The sequence below is a fragment of the Pantherophis guttatus genome, chromosome 12, assembly GCF_059756535.1.
Source record: "Pantherophis guttatus breed Tessera chromosome 12, ASM5975653v1, whole genome shotgun sequence".
Classification (NCBI taxonomy): domain Eukaryota; kingdom Metazoa; phylum Chordata; class Lepidosauria; order Squamata; family Colubridae; genus Pantherophis; species Pantherophis guttatus.
Genome location: NC_142074.1, coordinates 7,381,710 through 7,401,778, shown reverse-complemented (window position 1 = coordinate 7,401,778; position 20,069 = coordinate 7,381,710). Strand labels below are relative to the sequence as shown.

General features: G+C 39.4%; 1 protein-coding gene across 9 annotated transcripts in view; it reads right to left on the bottom strand.

Moving 5' to 3' along the window:
* ACSL4 (acyl-CoA synthetase long chain family member 4) overlaps positions 1–10,440 on the bottom strand; it is a 58,709-nt gene extending 48,269 nt beyond the window's left edge. For 3 of the 9 annotated variants that reach the window (XM_060692062.2, XM_060692065.2, XM_060692068.2), the window contains exon 1: positions 9,312–9,418. The gene's annotated coding sequence lies outside the window, so the exon portion shown is untranslated. Of the gene's footprint in view, positions 1–4,092; positions 4,201–9,311; positions 9,433–10,328 lie in introns of those variants that run through there. The other 6 variants (XM_034435046.3, XM_060692066.2, XM_034435048.3 and 3 more) reach the window with 5 other exon arrangements.
* Between the last annotated feature and the right edge of the window lie 9,629 nt (positions 10,441–20,069).

Below are 20,069 nucleotides of genomic sequence, written 5' to 3'. Positions count from 1 at the left end.
ATTTTGCCTCCAATTCATTATAACTTAAATACAGATTGCATCTGTGCTCCGTAAGTCATTAACACAATTAGCTCAAATTGGTTTAATAACTTTATTTACAAATCTGCTAAAATCTTATTCTTAAGTGATGTTTGGATGTGGGAACTGCACAGAAAGTCTGTTCCCAAACTGGTTCCGTATTTTCCCTGAAGAAACTGGTATAAACATAACTGGTCTTAGTAGCTTTGAGTACAGGTGGTCCTCAACTTACAACCAGGGTGGATTTGATTTAAATCATGACTGAAATTATGATTCGAATCACTAGTAAAAAGGCTTGATTTAAATCAACTCGATTTAAATCATAGTTTTTAAAGAGCAACTGTCATCTCTGTCCCTCAGCGGCTCCTCCTCTGACCCGCTGTTGACTCACCGACAGTCCCATTCACTTTAATGGGATGGCTAGTGATGCGGCAGTGACACAACAAGGTGAGGGACGTGGCAGGCAGCAGATGAGTGGATGCCTGCTAAGAGGCGCTGCCATGATGGATCTGAAATGACAGGGGCTCTTTAATATTATATTTATAAGCTTTAGAAGGTTTCACTTTCATTTTTACTGCTTCTCCTTCCTCCTCACATTTAGAGCCTGGTGGTACAGATGCATTTCTCTTCAAACAATCTTACAGTTTGTCGTGTACATAGATTTGCAAAACAATGGGATAAAGGAATATTCCTGAACTTTCTTTTATGATTTATCTCATGGTTACTGTGAAGTTGTGTGAATGCATCAATGCAGTGCATGTTATCTCAGCTTGCAGAGCTTGGATTCATTGAATGAGTTTACCAAAAATGTAAATATTGCAGAATATACAGCCTCATGCTACCTAACTAAGCTCCATTTCATGCTGAATAAACTAAATTATTAATGTATCTTAAATAGAAAACTATCTTTAGACAGATTTTTTTACTCCAAAAGTATTTTATTAAAATATATTTGATAAAAATAAAAAAATCCAATTTAAAATTTAAAAATCCTATTTTTTTATTTTTAGAAAATCATTGATTTATCCACCCTGCTTACACCACTTCAATTCAGTAACTATTCAAAGTTACAGCAGCACTGAAAAAAGTGTTTTTCACACAACCATGGTTGTCAACTGGTTCATATATATGATCCCTTTTTGCAACCTTCTGACAAAAGTCAATGGGGAAGCCAGATTCACTTAACAACCAGGTCATCTAGCCCAATCCCCACCCCATGCCCCACCCCATGCCCAAGCAGGAGACCCTGCACCATTTCTGACAGATGACTGTCCAGTCTCTTCTTGAAAGCTTCCAGTGATGAAGCTCCCACAACTTCCAAAGGCAACTTCTGTTCCATTGCTTGATTGTTCCTCATAGTCAGAAAATTTCTCCTAATTTCTAGGTTGAATCTCTCCTTAATCAGTTTCCATCCATTATTCTTTGTCTGGCCTGCGGGTTCCTTGGAAAATAGCTTGACCCCTTTTCTCTCTGTGGTAGCCCCTCAAATATTGGAAGACTGCTATCATGTCTCCCCTGGTCCTTCGTTTCACTAGACTAGACATGTCCAGTTCCTGTAACCGTTTTTCATACGTTTTAGCCTCCAGTCCCCTAATCATCTTTGTTGCACTTAACACAATGATTCACTTAACAACTGTGGCAAGAAAAGTGGTTAAATGGTATAAAATTCACTTAACAAATGTTTCACTTAGCAATATAAATTTTTGCCTCAATTGTAATTGTAACTCAAGGACTACCTGCTCAGCTTCAGTATTTGAGGGCAAGCTTGCCTTTTGCGACTCATGGCTTAATGCAGAGTTCTCCAACATTTCCAGCTTTGAGGGCCGGGGTGGGAGGGTGGGGGTGGTTCCACAGGAGCGACACGCCTGCATTCTCACCCACTTCCACAGCCCAGTTCCAAACAGGCCAGCCTGGTAGCATGCCGTGGCCCCAATGAACTTTTGATATGATGTGCTGTAACACAACCATGGCAGTAGAGTCAGAGGAAACTTGGATCAAGAGTATGGTGAAAGAAGACAGATCCATCTCTTTAAAAACATCCTGGATTAAGGTTTTTTTTCTCTCAAGAGCTCAATTGCAGCTGACAACTCTCTAAGACCTATGCTTTTGATCTGTAAGAGTAGTTGATGACTATTATAAATATACCCAAAAGTTTATGGCTTTGTTTTTTCCTGTTTTAGTTGTGCTGATTAATGGTTCTGTTATTGCTTTAATGTTTTTATTATTATTTACCAAAGTTAGAATGTTAATGTGGAGAACATCTATACAAACTTCTGGCCCGTTCTCCACATATTTCAATTCATGCAATACTTTCTAAAAAGTAATGCCCTAGAGTTGAAAAGGTTGTAATCTTTTCTTAAACACGAATGCAATCCTAACTCAACCAAATATTTACCTGCTGCTTAATCCTGTTCAATAAAAATGTTTCTGAAAAACAGTTGTGCAAAGTCCTCTGCCCGTCAAACACAGAGTAAAAAAAAATATTAATCAACAGAGGAAGCAAAAGGACCTGAACATAGAACATTTGAATATTTCCATGTTTCCCATTAATAGGTTCAGCATGTCCTAGGGAAAAACAGGAGTAATCTGTCAACTCACACAGTCGAGCAGAATTGTTACAAAACCAGTTAAGGCTACTGAGAACAAGCCAGAAGCAAATCACCTCAGCTATTTAACAAGAGAAGGATAATGGTATTGTTAGTTCTGCTTGCCTACAGGATCTGATACTCAAATTTATTTTACATAAAAATCTAGCAAAACAGGAAACAACATCCTGAGATAAACTATGTATGTTTTGGAAAATGGTTTAGAGAACAGCGATTTTTTAAAGAATTAAGGCTTACAGTCTGTATGTTTTCTAAAAAAGAATGTTCCCCTCCATAATTAGCTGCTGTATTATGCCCAGTTTTACACATTATCAAAACCATATTACTGTCAAAGATAAAAGCTGTAAATGATACAAGAATTCTTTCAAGTAAGTTATTTTCAATGTATAACTAGTGTATCTATGTGTATATTAGGACTGAGATTTTTTCAACCTTTTCTTTATATCCTTATGATGCACCGAAGTGTAAACACACCTCTCCTCTGATAAGATAAGATTAACAGAGTTGGAAGGGATCTTGTAGGCCATGTAGACAAAGCAAGAGCTATAGTTTCTTTACATATTGGGCGCTCCAATTTTTATCAGAGAACCAACTCCTATAAGTACAATACAGTACAGCATTTTTTAAAGCAATTAATTCCTATGTTCCGAGACATGTCATACTAGATAGAAACTCTAGTTTGTAAAAAAAAACTCTTTTTTACAACCCTGTGATCTCTTAATTTAGGATAGAGTGGGGCATCTGGATGGAGCTGACCATTTGCTCTTTCTGACACCACATGGAAGTTGCAGCTTCTTTGCACCTTAGAAAAGAAACATCAGCAGCTACCTAGGATTGAACTCTCAACCTTTTGAGTGGGAGGCGAGCACTTCACCACTAGGCCACCAAGCTGCTCATGTCACGCTAGATAGCAACATGTATCCAAATTTGATGAATCTCCCCAAAAGCTAAGAACAATGAGATCTGTTGCTTGGACAGGACCCCCCCCCCCCCACAATCGTATAGCTCACTCAAAAGCCAGAAAAAAGCACATATGGTTATTATGAAAATTATATAATCACCTCCAAATTATCTCCAAGAATCAAGCTTGGCTTAAGGAGACCATGCTTATTGCAAAAACATGTTCAATCACCTACCTTTATATTGCAATACACCTTTAATAAACTTTTGATGATGCTTCTTAAAGGTAATATGACTAAGATTAGGAATAAAAACAAAAACCACACACTGTTCATTAGTAATGCGAAAGATAGTATATTTAATAACATGCTGGCACAAACTAAACTACTGTGTTGCTATCCACTTTTCCAAAATACAGCACGTATATAAACTGAAATTTTATATTGCCAGATGCAAAAATGCCACTTGAATCTATTGGTTTCCAATGAAAGGTAAAAATAGGATGTTCTTTTATCCTTGGAGAAAGAAAGCTCCTCCCACTTGTTAAATCTGCAGAGTTCTTTCTTACCCTAATTGACAAGATGGAATATACAACCTTGGATTCTCCTAAGAAGTGAATCACACTTTCCAGGTCTTTTTTCTCCCCAGCTTGTTACATCAGCATCAGGCCACATCCGGGAGCCCAGCCTCCCGAATTGCGTCTAGGAAGGGGGAGTGAAAAGGAAGAGGAGATTGTGCCGTGAGCAACTGAGGACACGAGGGGGCCAGCTCATCTGAATTGAGACAGATGTGACTATCTCTAAGGATGACAAAGAATGGGTTCATCCCCCTTGAGATCCTAGGAATGAAAAAATAGAAGTCCAGCTCAGCTCATTGGGGGGGGGGGGGGGGGTCTAATATGGAATCTAATTAAGATCCTGCCTCAATGTACGGAAGAAAATGTAAGCAACTGAATAAGGTCCAGGAAAATAAGGAAAAATAACACTTACAGCAGGGCACGGTAATTGATGAATGAGGTCTAAGATAAAAATAGTCCTGATTTGCATGCTTCATGCCATATCTAAAGCACAAGCAATAGGCAAGATTTCCCAATCAAATTCTATTTTCCATAGTACTGTCATTCCTCTATCTCACAAAGAAAATAGCTCAGTTTCATCTGCTCGTATTCTTCATACTGACAAGAATACATTGCTTGTAACAATATGATTTTGCATATTATTCACTCAGCTACTGCATCAGTAAATCATCTGGAAAAGCAGCTGGTGCCAGATCTAGAAATACCAGCACCAATCCTGGAGGAGCAACATAGGCATCCCCAACAGCTAGAATGCAATCCCTACTCCAGCTTTGCTCATTACATGATGCCTACACTGGTCCTTGCTACTGATGCTCTCATGAATTTTCTCTGAGGCTATCAATCATCTTCTATTCCTACAGTACAGGTAGTCTTTGAATTACGAGTATTAATGGAGTATGCTCATTATGGTCACAAGTTGTGACAGTTATTAAGTGAGGCGACATGATTGCCTTGCTTAATGAACCCCCCAGTGGGGTTAAGCAAACCTGGTGAGGGGTGAAAGCAGGCCCCAGGCTGCGGGGACCTGGGGTGGGGAATATGGGGGAGATAAGCAGGGGTCTATTGCAGCTTCTTTGTAGTCAGTCATAAGGACAAATGACTATAAGTTTGAAATGGGGTCATAAGTAGCTTTTGGAGGAGGGGGGGTCTGTTGTAACTTCACACGGTTGCTAAGTGACCAATCATGAGTTAAGGATTGCCTTCCTTTATTTCTCTTGCTTTTCTTGTCATTTTCCTCTCAAAGAATTGGCCTCCCTCCAGTTTTCACATCTTTAGAGATGGCATTGGATTCTTCGTCTGTACATTTGTTTCATTTCTTGTTTCCCCCCATTGTTTTCTAATTGAACATTCCTATCATTGTTTTTTTTTTAACTTCATTATCAAATAATCTAAGAGCCCTTTCAAGAACAGGGAGGAGTTTATTTTAGTCACTGAATACTCAATCAGCCATATTGCTATGAAGGTAGCATATATTTGTTTTCCCTCCTCAAAGCCATAATAAAACCTGAATAGATTATTAAAATGGAAGAACAACAAATGGCTTTATGTATTGATTTGAAAATAAAGCTATTTGGCTTAATGGGGCTTACTCCCAGGTCAATGTACACACAAAAATGAAGGTCCTTCAAGACAAGCCCAGGTGATTCCATGACCATCCACTGGGACCAGGTGCCACTGAACCAGCCAGGCTTTCTTTCTAAGTAGGCATCTGCTCAGCTGTTAAGTTTCCTTAGTTAAAAGAAAACCTCAAGTGATGAGACATAAAATAAACAAAACAAAAACAAACAATAAAACATAACTCTAACACAATAGTTTTCTCTTGGACATTTTTAAATGTTTTTAAATGTTTTAAACGTTTTTAATTGGTAAATGAGTTTTAATTGGGCCAAATTTATATATCTTTTAATTGTTTTTAATATTTGTTCTGCATGTTTTTTAATCTGGCTGTACACCGCCCTGAGTCCTCAGGGAGAAGGGCGGTATAGAAATCCAATATAAAATAAAAAAATAAATAAATTTAAGTACACTATACAGGTAGTCCTCAACTTACGAACAAAATTTCTGTTGTTAAGTATGACATTTGTTAAGTGAATTTTGCCCCATTTTACGACCTTTCTTGCCACAGTTGTTAAGTGAATCACTACAATTGATAAGTTAGTAACTCGGTTGGCTCCCCCACTGATTTTGTCAAAAGGTCACATGATCATATGACCTTGGGACACAGCAACGGTCATAAGTATGAACCAGTTGATCACGTTATCATGTGATTGCAATGATTGTGTGAAAAACGGTCAGAACTCACTTTTTTCAATGCCGTTGTAACTTCGGTCACTAAATGAACTGTTGTAAATCAAGGACTACCTGTACTGTTGCTATAAGTATATGCCCTATTGGAACAGAAAACTTGTTTTTTCCCCCAGCCTTTCAATTGCAAGACAGAAGAACAAATCTATTTATTCCCTTCATGTCCTGTATTGTATTGTACTTTTTGGTATCTTTTTCTTAGTAAGATTGTCAGACTAAATGTACCAGCCATAAACCATCTGTTTAAATACTGCCAAAATTCTAAGTGCAAAATACATTTTATAAAGTAGATTACTATGTCAATGACTTGGCTGCAACATGGGGCTTTATCTTCAAATAAGCATGCAAAGGGAAGAACTGCAGGAACAATTTTGACCAAAAAAAAACCCTTCCCCATTTTTCAAAACTACTACAGTATTCTAAATAAAAATATACATGCAATGGCAACATTTGAAACTTTCCGTCCCCTCAAAATGATCAGATATATTTTGGTATGTCAGGATATTAACATGATAGCACATTCTGGAAATTATGCCAGGATGAATTAGCAGTTTAAATTACCACAGTATCTTTTTAAACATTTCTGTTGCAGTAAGTCAACTGCTCAACCTTGGTAACTAGATGATGTGGGAAATTCCTGAAGCTGAAGTCCACCCATCATCAAGTGGTCAAGGTTAAGAAATCCTGCAAATACCTCATCCCTTTTGAAATTGCTCTCTTAAAGGTTCACTGTGATAGGAAACAGGAACAAGTTCTACAAAGTCACATCTTATCAAAAGTTCTACCAAAATCCTGGTAGGTTCTAACCTTCAATAGTAGGTTCAGATTCCTCTCAGATACTGCAATGAGAGAAAATTAATATACCTCCAAGATTGGCACAGATTTGAGCTCTCTGGAAATCCTTTATGAGGGAGGGGTTCTCCACCAGCAAAGCAATAGACTTCATCAGCAACAGATCCAACATCTGTACCTGATTTAGGAAGCATTTAATTTTCAAAAGTTTCTTTCCTCAGGAAACAGTCAAACTCTCTGCCTTTCTGCATCTGGGTCAGTGGTGGGTTGCCCCCGCTTCGGACCGGTTCTATAGAACCGGTAGTAAAACCGGAGGGAGGCTCCACCCACTGACCCCAACGTCATCAGAATGCTTCTGCATATCAGGGTGGATAAAAATCAATGATTTTTTTAAAAAAAAATCAAAAAAATCAGATTTTTTTTATTTAAATCGGATTTTTTTGATTTTTATCGAATTTATTTTAATAAAAAACTTTTGGGGTAAAAATCTATCGTAAGATAGTTTTCGATTTAAGATACATAAATAATTGAGTTTATTCAGCATGAAATGGAGCTTAGTTATGTAGCATGAGGCTGTTTATTCTGCAACACTGGGACTATCGGTGAGTCAACAGTGGGTCAAAGGAGTAGCAGAGATGACAGTTGCACTTTAGAAATTATGATTTAAATCGAGTTGATTTAAATCAAGCCTTTTTACTAGTGATTTAAATCATGATTTAAATCAACTCGATTTAAATCAAATCCACCCTGTTGCATATGCACAGAAGAGCGTACCTGTGCCAACAGGTAGTAAAGGTAAGTAGAACCCGCTCCTGATCTGGCTGAACTGTACTCTTAGGAGATGGATGAACATCAGTCTGTGCCTTTCAGTTCATTAAACTATGGAATTTGTTTCAGCATTTGCTTCTTTTAGTGTTAAAGGGGTTAAAAGCCATCTATAAAATATATATATTTTAAATTAACAAGGCATCTCTCTCTCCCTCCCTCTCTCTCTATATATATATATACACACACATACACATTTGTCAAATCTATATGTCTGCTTATTTCATAAATAAGTGACTCTGGGCACGTACAACCAAGATAAAAACCGTATTTACAGAACAATTATTAGTATTAGTAATGGCTTTAAAATGACAAAAGACCAAAAATAAAACAAATATTGGGAGAAGAGCAGGTATTACTAACAATGCAGCCAGTTCAATATTTCACCAATCCTCCTTATTTATTTAATCTGTCAAATTCATATGGCTGCCCCTCTCATGATCTCATGAAAGGCAGCATCAGCAGAGTAAAAAAAAAAGTTAAACCTATAAAAGAGTTATACTTTTTAAACTAAAATGACATTATTTCTTTATCAGCAAAATATAAATTTGATATACATACACACACACACACATGTATCACTGCCCATGCAAATACCATCTTTGCGTGGCAATTTACATCCTGTGCTGTTACCTCTGTAGGTATTTACACCTGTACGGTCTTCTACCTGTATTTCTAGAGAGATCAAAGCCTCTACAGGTAGGAAAAATAGAGGCTGACACCTGTAGGTACATCCGCGCCCATCTCGGTGCATCTGCCATATACTAAATGAGAGAGAGAGGAACCTCCCAATTTCTGCTGAAAACGAGATGGGTCACCAGTCCATTATAAAGATCTCGGGTTATATATTATATTATATATTATTATATATTATATATCTCGGGCTCCTGGCCAAATTCCTCCCGTTGCCCGGGGAAAAGCCGATTCCCCACGGGCACCCACTCGAGGACCCAGCATCACCCGTGAATCAGCTTTCCGGAAAGGAGCCGGTTCCGGGGAAGCTGGAGGTGGGAAAGGAGGCAGCCCTTCCCGGAAAGGCCTCCAGCCACCCCCGCAGCCCCACTGGGCTCGATGCCCCGAAGCCCAAGGGAAGGAAAGCTCCAGCTTGCTGCCGCTTGCACGTGGCGGGGAGACCAGCCAGCCGGGTCCGCCTTTGCCCGACCGACGCGGACGCGGGGGACGAGCGCCGGCTGCCCCATCCCGACGACCACGGGAGAAGCGGCGAGGGCTCCTCCGTCGCCCGCCCGCCAGCCTGCCCGCCCGCCCTCCGCCTTTAGCCCCGGACTCACCGTGAAGGGAAACGGTGTCCCCACTCCGAGCGGCCAGCGACGCGATCTCTCCTCAACCGCCACCGGCGCCGCCTCGCGCCGTTTAAAATGGCTGAGCGAGGGCGCGCGAGGGAGGCAGCGCGCGCGAGGCGGGACCTGGCGCGGGGGAAGGGGAGGGCGGAGCCAATCGCCGCGGGGCTCGCGTGACGGACGTTCCCTGAGACCTCTGCGAGGAGAAAGGGGCGGGACGAGCCAGGAGCCGGCTTGCGAACGTCAAAGAGTCAAGGTTGCAGCGGGGGGGGCGATGGCGGCGCGGGCAGAGAAACGGGGAGTCGGTTTCCCGCGCTGCTTTTCCTGGGCTGCTAGAGAATTTGCCGGGGGAGACCTTGGCTGGGGAAGACCGGCTGTGTTGCACCTCAAGGAAGGGGCGGGAGGCGATGATGAGCGTGCAAGAAAGGGCCCATTGCAGCGTCCTCCTTAGGCAACCCTTAAATGGGCCAAATGCGTCGTCTTGCAATCGCCCCCACCCCGTGCAATCCTTTGCCACCCGCCCCAAAGCCCTTCCCGGGGTTGGCCCAGCAGGGAACTCCGGGCTCGCTTTGGAGGGACTGCCACTGGGGATGCTGCCGGCTGCCGCTGCTGCTGCTTCTTGAAAACGCAACCCTTTTGCAACCCGCTTCCTCCCCAATCAGGAGAACGGGAAAAGGATGGCATCAGGGCCGGATTTTCCTATAGGCTAACTAGGCTTCAGCCTAGGGCCTCAAGATCAAGAGGGGGCCTACATTCCAATTGTTAGCAAAATTAAAATTACACTTTCACTATAGGTGAAAGGGCCTCATAAGTGGAATAGCCTAGGGCCTCTTTTCATCTAAATGGCATGCCCAGGGCGAGGACCCATCGCCAGGGCTGGATGGCATCCGACTCGTCCTCGCCTCAGTCCCCCCCCCCAAACCCCCTCTCGCTTCTCTTTCCAGAACCCCCCCACCCACCTCCGTCCTTCGCCTAGCCCTATTCGGTAGCCTTGCATCACCCGCCCACCTTCCGGGGATGCTGATCCTCCCTTGCATGGATCGCTTGGCATTCTCCAATCAAGCCCTGAAGAATGGTGGCGCGAGTCGTAATGATCCGATGAGGCGATCGGGCAGTCCTCTGGGAAAGAAAAGAAAAAAAAAAGAATGTATTTCTTTCTAGAATGTATGGCTTCTTCTATAGTAGCAATTCCGGAGCTGTTTCTTTTCACGTTGGAAATGTCTGTCCGTTCTGAGTTCGGTTGAATCAGCTGTGAGTGGAGCTGCGTAACAGCCGACTGTCTGTCTGTCTGTCTGTCTGTCTATCTATCTATATCTGGAGGCTCGCATTTATGAAGGCACGACTTAATGTGATCCCCTCAAATGTCCTCAACAGTAGGCTTGGGGGGGGGAGTTTAAAGTCCATCCATTGTACATGTGACGGAATCCCTGTTCCATATTACATTCCTATGTCCCCACTACCGGGATATAAGATCAAGACTCATTTCTCTTATTTCCCAGAGATTCCCTGGTTCACCTGATATGTTCAGCCTTTATTTCCTACTCCAGGATGCAGACCCCAATATAATTCTAAAGGTGGCAAAAAATTTTGCTACAGTCGTGGCTGGAAAAAAACAAGAAAAGAGATGGGTAACCTCGCAGAGGATCACCAGCATTGACAGTACAGATTGTATTTGAGGCAGTAGATGGTGTACTGTCCCACGATCTATCCATATTTGTAAAATATGCTCCCTTTTTTGTCTATTTTAATTTGGTCTCTGACCGCAATAAAGCAATAACTCTATCTATCTGGATGTGTGTGTGTATACATATACAAACATACACACATATGCAACACACACATACGATAGGCACAATTCAATTACAGTGAGATATTGTCATTTTATTACTTAATTACTGCAAAAATTGACTAGCTAAAATATAAACTATTGCAGAGTGGGCTGATGATCTCAAATATGCTTGATGACAGGCAGAATAATTTTTCAGTTAAATGTTTATATATTTGTACATCTTTGGATATTCCAGAAATTGTCCATGACTTTCCACATCCACATCTGAATGTTTCATCTTTCCGACATTCACTACAACATTCATAATAACATTTGTCTTGATGGACATTAATATTGCAAAAGCTCTTCCCTCATGAGCACCAGTCTGTGGAATGCATGTCAGAGAAAGGGACTTTTACAGTCTCTTTCCTGGAAGTTAATTTCAATTCGAAGGCAGCTATATAAATTTTGTTAATAAATAAATAAAATGCATTTTTTTTTTAGGATTACAGTTTGATGGTATTGTGAATGAGGGAAGGAAAAACAAGAGGAAGAGCCGTTACCAAGGCAACAATCAGATAAAAGAAACTTGAGTCTGGGAAGAACTGTAACCTAAGAAATCGCCTTTCAGACAAAGTTCCTCACTAATTCTCATGAAAATAAAGAGAGAGGGGAGGGAGAAAGTGGAGAAACGCATTCAGACTTGCAAGATTCTCTTACTGTAACTTTATCATAAAAGTAATTTTGGCCTGCATGATTATGGTTTCCCAGACCAGTCTTCTTTGTAAACATCTCAGATATATTCATATGCAAATCTACTCAGAAGTAAGTCATATTTACAGTGCCAATAAAGAGGAATATTTGTGGCTCAGGTTTGAAATGTGGGGTCCTTGGTGCTCTCTGAGCTTGGTGGTTTTCTTGCAGATGTTTCATTACCCAAACTAGGTAATGTCATCAAAGCTAGTCTTGATGATGATCATCATCAGACTAGCACTGATGAAGTTATTTAGTTTGGGTAATGAAATGTCTGTAAGAAAAAAAACCAAGCCCAGAGAGCACCAAGGACCTTGTCAGCAAATACAAAAAGCCCAGAAACTTGTCCTCCAGTTGACAACTAAGGATCATAATTAGCCCAACAATGTGGAATGCTGGGACTTATAGTTAAGTGAGGGTTAGCCTTCCTAACATAATTGAAAAACCACATCGTAATAGTGGCTCTGGAACATTAGATGTTCACACACTAAAATAAGAGTGCTTGTTGACACTTTGTGTAAAAAACAAGCCCCAGTTAGCTAGATTTGAATATCATGCTAAGCAATTCATCATGGTTTGATATAATAATGGTTGGTTTCATTCAACCATTACTATCATGGCTTAATGGGCAGTGTGAAGGAAACCTGTGGATGTGAGGATAATGGATAGTGGAGCTCGAAAAAGAATGCAACTAAACTAGAAACTCGTGATCAAAAGCAATGTTTCATGGTCTCAAACTATCTGAACAGAACTATAAATCTTCTCAAGTTCTGCATTGCTGGAAGAAGTCCTTCAAAATGTCCTTGTAGATATTGGAATGAAATATTGAGTACTAGATAAACCCTGTTCAACCATGAACTTCCTTGAAATGGAGTCTCTTGCTCTTTCCTCCCTCTTCCACACTTCAGATCAAGCACCATATTTGGTGTGTCACTCCAGAGATGCCTCTTTTGTGTTGAGTTGAAGTTCAAGCTATGATTAAAGACAAGGAAAAGCTCAACCACCAAAGATCAGACTCTGATTTCTGTGCTAAAGTTCTCACTGTGTTATTTTTCTGAGTCTGACCACAGAAAAAGGGTTGCAGGAAGTCCGCACTGGATTTAGTCATTCATTCGGGGTCACAGGGCTGTTCCATTAACATCAGCAGGATATGTTTCACAATATTTTTGGATACCATTGCCATTTCTTTGAATTAATAATTTCCAACTCACAAAAAACAACACACTAAAGCCTGACGCTGCTTAATGTAAATGGATTGTCGGAAAAGACACAACCAGATTTTCAATTTTTGGCTACCACAGCTCTCATCCTACATTGTCTGCTTTACCAGCCCTCGAAAAGCAGCTTAAAATGTAGTTGCAACAGCTTAACCTCTTGATTCCTACTTAGATTTTTGCAGAAATTCCATACAGAAGCTTCATTTTCTGTCTTTTTTGGTTGGCCAAGAACCAGATTGCTTAGTTGAATAATTCCTCCAGGCTGTATAATGTCATGACCTTAGTTTGTAAATAGAGAAAATGGCATTTTGGTGTTGAAGGATAGATATAGGACATCACCAAGGGAGGGGAGGGGGGAAGAGATGCACCCCTTCCTTCCTTCCTTCCTTCCTTCCTTCCTTCCTTCCTTCCTTCCTTCCTTCCTTCCTTCCTTCCTCTATAAAAAGGCTTTCTGAGTATTAGGTTTAGAAGTGCAATCTCTATAATATGGTGTAGGAATATGAACAAGACCTTTAATTTTAAATAATGACACCTCCCCCCCATATTGCTCTGAATTTTGTCTGCTTTATTTAAGGTTTTGGAAGGGCTATTAATAACATGTCAGAGGAGTCACAATGGCCAAGGTAACATTAAGTGTTGTCTATAAACTATAAATTACATCCTCCGTCTCGTAAGTTATTTGGTGACTTAGGTGCAGCCCTTTAACAATGTTCTGAAACCAGTGCACGCTACCTGAACTTCCTCTCTCATGATCGCCAAATATAGAAATTCACTTAACAACTGTGGCAAGAAAGGTCGTAAAATTGGGCAAAACTCACTTAACAACTGTTTTGCTTAGTAGCAGAAAATTTGGGCTCAGTTGTACTGGGCTACCTTCAATTAAAAAAATGAAAAGGCCTGATCAGCTATGAAGTCTTAAAAGAACCCGGCTGTGGCCCCCATTCAACTTTTTCCTATAACTCTGATGTGATTTCATCATTGAAAATGTTTTGTGGTCTCCTAAAACCCTCAACAGCTGCAAAATAGTCATTACTTAAAAAAAGTGGAAATCCCTGTTTTGCGTTTGTTTCTTGCATCATGTTCCCTCTGTTCCAAGGTTTGGCCTTGTGAGGCTTGGCCTCCTTCCCATTTTTTAAACATTGGGAGTCTTTTATTGTCTTCTAGTTTTAGTTTAGTTTAGTTTAGTCTAGTTTAGTTTATTGGATTTATATACCTCCCCCTACTCCCGAAGAACTCAGGGCAGTGAACAGCCACAAAGTAAAATACATATATACAAAATTTAAAAGCTGAATAAAACCGAATTAAACAGTTTGGCCCCAGACAGAATTAAAACACCCCAATAATTTAAAAACAAATTAAAATTTACATTTTAAAAGGAAAAGGGGAGAAAATGAAGATTAGGCCAGGCCAGCTTGATGGAATAAAAAGGTCTTGAGGGCGCGGCGGGAGGTGCATAGGTCCGGGATCCTCCGTATCTCAGGGAGGAGCTCGTTCCAGATAGTAGGTGCCCCCACAGAGAAGTCCCTCCCCCTAGGGGCCGCCAGTCGACACTGTTTGGCCGACGGCATCCTGAGGAGCCCCTCTCTATGAGAGCGTACCGGTCGGTGGGAGGCTATTGGTGGTAGCAGGCGGTCCCGTAAGTAACCAGGTCCTAAGCCATGGAGCGCTCTAAAGGTGGTAACCAAAACCTTGAAGCGCACCCGGAAGACCACCGGAAGCCAGTGCAGCTCGCGCAGGAGAGGTGTTACCTGGGAGTGCCATGTGCTCCCATAACCACCTGCGTGGCGGCACTCTGCGCCAGTTGGAGCCTCCGGGTGCTCCTCAAGGGGAGCCCCATGTAGAGAGCAAAATTGCTGTTCCAAGAAGCCATTGGAAAGAAATATTCTTCACATTAAGGTAGCCCTCAACTTACAGCCATTCATTTATTGACTGTTCAAAATTACAAGGGCACTGAAAAAAGTGACTTATGACCGTTTTTCATATTTATGACCGGTGCAGCATCCCCACGGTCATGTGATCAAAATTTAGATGCTTGGCAACTGGCATGTATTTTTGACGGTTGCCATGTCCCATGATCACTCGATGACCTTCTGACAAGCAAAGTCATTGAGGAAGTCAGATAGACTTAACAATTGTGTTACTAACCTAACAACTTTTCAAAAAATATCATAAAATGGGACAAAACTCACTGTCTTGCTTAGTAACAAAAATTTGGGCTGAATTGTGGTTGTAACTCAAAGGCTACTTGTTGCAGTTCTATGCTGATGTTCCAGAGGACTTTGCAGATGGTCTTCTGATATGACACATGCCTCATCACAAAGTCAACGCAGACAACAGAAATTTATTTATTCATTCATTTATATTTCACATTTCTAAAACGCCTGTATCCATCAGATGCAGATTTGAGTTTAATTTCAGTACAGAAAATTTTCAACTTACAATCATTTGTTTACTGACCAATCTTACAACAGTACTGAAAAAAGTTTCGTACTTATGACTGATCCTTGCACTTATGACCATGGTCTCCTCATCAGAACTGAGGTGCTGGGCAACTATTTATGATGATTACAGCATCCCAGGGTCACGTGATCACTACTTGGGACCTTCTCAGCCAGCTTCTGACAAGCAGAGTCAATGGGGGAAATCTGGATTTGCTTAATGACTGTGTGATTCATTTAGCAACTGCAGTGATTAACAACTGTGGCAAAAAAGATCTTTAAATTGAGTGTGACTCACTTAACTGCCTTATTTAATATCAGACATTGTCATAATACGAGGACTAGCTGTATAAGTGTAATTCCTTTAGCTATTGGTGACTTCAAGCTAAAAACCAGCTATTTATATATCAGACACTTTGCTATTAACACCAAAGCATTTTGGGGATTTTTCTTTCATTCTACTGAAGCAAGTTGGTGAGAGCTTGCCAAGGAATTCTTTAGATGCATTTTCTTCTATTTTCTCTCTTTTGAGATTTCTAATAATTTATAAATAATGGCTTGATGCTGCAACCAAATTATAGTTCAGAACAATTCTGAATGGCTCACATTTTAATAGCATGCTGCTGAATTCCAGTAAAATCTCATTCCAAAGTAGCCAATTTAATTAACTCTTTCTCCAACTAAAAAAAAGTATGCAAACATTGCCAATCTTTTACACTAGTTATTGGCAAAGCTTCAGTTCAGTTTGAAGGATGATGTACCTTTTAAAAACATGGATTTTTAAATTTAAAAAAAACACCATTTTTGAAGATAGCAAGACTCTCATTCTCCTTTCAATTTTAATCAATTAAAATGGTAGTCAAATAATGTTAACCCAGAGGGAGAAAAGCACACCTGCTCATATCTATGACTAATATGTTTATACATTATGCTAAGCCATATAATTTATAACAACAGCTTTTTAATAACACCAAGGAGCCTTGGTGGCGCAGCGGACTAAAGTGCTGTTAAGTATGTTGCAATATTTTTAGGATCAGACTCAATAATAATAGTAAGAGTTAAAGGTTTAAATATACTTCCTTTTATTTACAATAGGCATTCTATATTCACTGAATATTCACAGATAGAAGCAAAGAAAAGGGTGAAGGTGGCTCCTTATATATACAGTGGGTGGAGCTATATGAGGGAGTGGTGAAATATGAATACATTAAGAATAGAAGGATAAGTTAACCCCTGATATCCCATTCATATACTATTTACACATTATAGAATAAGGCATTTACATCTGACAAATCCCCCTCTAAATGCCGATTCGTTATGCAACACCAATTACATTCAGATTCAGGACAATACAAGACATACAATTTAGAAGTTAAATATTTGTGCTGTTTAGAAGGTAAAGGCTTTGTCAATATGTCAGCTAATTGTTCTGAAGTATCACAGTGCACTGCTTTAATAAATCCATCCTGAGATAATTGTCTCACATGTTTAAATTTTATATCTATATGCCTGGACCTTTGTCCAATGGCGTCGGATCTAGATATTTCAATGGCTGCTTTATTGTCTTCATGCATAACAAAAGGCAAAGCAGGTTTTTTCCAAACATCTGAAATTAAATCATTAAACCATACAAGGTTATTTGCAGCTTTGGATAAACAAACATATTCCGCTTCTGTCGTTGAAGTGGCTACTAGTTCTTGTTTACCAGTATACCAGTAAACTGGACAGTCATTCAAGAAAAAAATATAACCAGATGTACTTTTTCTGCATGATGTGTCGCCAGCCCAGTCCGCATCTGCGTAACATGCAAGCTTTGGTTCTTTATTATCACTAGGTTCTAATACTAAGCAAAAATCTAGTGTACATTTCAGATATCTTAAAATCCTTTTAACAGCTTCCCAGTGATACATTGTTGGTTTGCTGACGTGTCTGGATAATAAATTGAGTGGTAAGGCGATATCTGGTCTAGTCCAATTAGATATGTAAAGAAGTGAACCTATGATTGATCTATAAAATGTGTTATCTTTGAATTCAGGAGAAGATTCATCAGTATTTCTAAGAAAATCAGTTTGCATAGGAGTATCACAAGGTTTGGCATTGTTTAAATTGCATTTATTTAAAAGTTCTATAATCTTATCTCTCTGAGTAAGTTTGAATCCCTTTCTAGTCTTATTAATTTGGACACCAAGATATTTGTTCACTTTACCTAGAGATTTCAACGAGAAATGTTCATTTAACTTATTTACAAAAGTTTCTCTTCTCTCTTTGTGTTTTCCTATATACAAAATGTCATCTACATAAATCAACACAAATTCAGTGTAATCATCACCCTTTTTGACAAAGAAACAGTTATCAGCAGTGGTAGCATTGAAATCCATGGTCTTAAGTACTTTTACTAAACAATCATACCATCTTTTACCTGATTGTTTTAATCCGTATAAACTTTTGTTTAACAGCCAAATTTCATTTTTGTTGGTGTACTGACTGTGAGGTGCTCTTACATATATTTCCTTATCTAGTTTCGCGTGTAGATACGCAGTCTGTATGTCATATTGAAATACATCAAGGTTGAGTGCTGATGCTACCACTAGAGCTGTTTTGACACTCTCAGTTCTTACTGTGGGGGAATATGTTTCAGTATAGTCCTCCGGATATTTCTGTGCATAACCTTGTGCAACTAATCTAGCTTTGTATAGAGTATTGCCTCCTTCTAAGTTCTTAATTTTATATATCCACCTGGTACCAATAATTGTTTTATCTTTAGGTGCAATTGCAGGTGTAAATACATTTAATCCTTGTAAACTTTCCATCTCTTTCTTCATAGCAAGTTCCCATTTTTCTTTTTCTTCATGAGGAAGTTTTAACACTTCCTCATATGTATTAGGTGTTATCGGTTCACCATCCATATGCATTATGTAATCTCTGTATTTATTTGGTGTTTGATTTCTGTTGTTCCTAATGGCTCTTTCAGGTTTGCTATTGTTATCATGCAAATATCTTGCTTCCTTTTTTGTTAGTGTGTCTGTCTTTATTTTGTGTTGGCTATTTGTCCAAGTTTTGGTTTTGCTTTTATATTTGTTGATATTTTGTTTTTCTATGGTCCCTTCCTCATGAGATTTTGTATCTTTGCATTTATTTGGAAATATTTCATTAAGATGTAATTTAGACCAGTTGACCTGTTCATGGAACACAGCTGTTCTGGAAACTATAAATTTGTTATTATTATCAATGAATCTGTACCCTTTGGTGCCAGTTTCATATCCCATAAATCTGAGTCTTCTGGATACGTTTTCTCCCTTCCTTCTCAACTGTTTAGGTATGTGTACGTCTGCAGTGACTCCAAATATGTGCATGTGTGCTAATTTTGGTTTCCTATTATACATTACTTCATATGGTGTCTTATTTACAATACTGGACCAGGTTCTATTTTGTGTGTAATTTGAATAATGTAAGGCTTCTGACCAAAATTGTTTGCTTAAGCCAGCATCCTCCAATGTGCACCTAATCATGGTTTGTAAAGTGGAATTTTTCCTCTCTGCAATCCCGTTCTGGAACGCAGAAAATGGACTGGACGTGTAATGTAGCATTCCTCTATCCTTTAACCATTGGGAGAATTCTTTGGACATGAATTCACATCCCCTATCTGTCATAATTTGTTTTATTCTGATATTGTGTTGTGTTTCTATGCGTTTGTAAAATTCCTTAAATTTTTGAAAGGTTTCATCTTTGTGTTTTAATGTGTAAACAAACCCATAGCGGCTATAATCGTCTACTATTGTCAGGAAGTAACGTTTTCTATAAGTGATTGATGGAGTTAATGGGCCAACTAGGTCCATGTGTACTAAGTCAAAAATTTTGTTAGTTGTTCTAGTAGATTTTCTTGGCCTGGGACTAGTTTTTAGTTTTGTAGATTTACATACTGAGCATTCCAAATAGTTTTCACAATTTTTTATTTTGACACCTTCTGCGTGTTCAATCATTTTTTGCACTACAGGAAAACTGGCATGTCCTAACTTCCTATGTAAGATGTGAGCACACTCATCATGAATTGGCTTACCTATTTTTGGTTTTTTTTCTTTGTGTGCATCTGCATGATCATGAGATATTTTACATTCATCATTGTCACTGTTGCTAATATTTTCATCATCTGCTTCAATACAATCTTCTATATTTGAATCAATGTTATGCAACCATTCTTCCTTTGTTATCAGATAAGGTAGGCCTCCTTTAATCATCACAGTGCCTACATTTATTTTATTCTTCTCTAAAGTCGCTTTTCCCTTTGAGAAAACTATATTAATGTCAGAGTCTCTACTTAGTTTTATGGCACTTAGTATGTTATGAGGTATTTCAGGTATTAATAATACCCCCTCTATTTTTCCTAGACCAGGCAAGGTTACGTTCCCTCTGCCTAATACTTGAACCTTTTCTTGGTTAGCTACCTTTATTACAAATTTATCTTCTGTAAATGAAGACAATATATTTTTGTTATTAGTGGTGTGATTAGTTGCTCCAGAATCAATAAGCCAATTGTTGTTCTCATTTTGTTGTATTTTAGCGTTGTCTTGTTTAT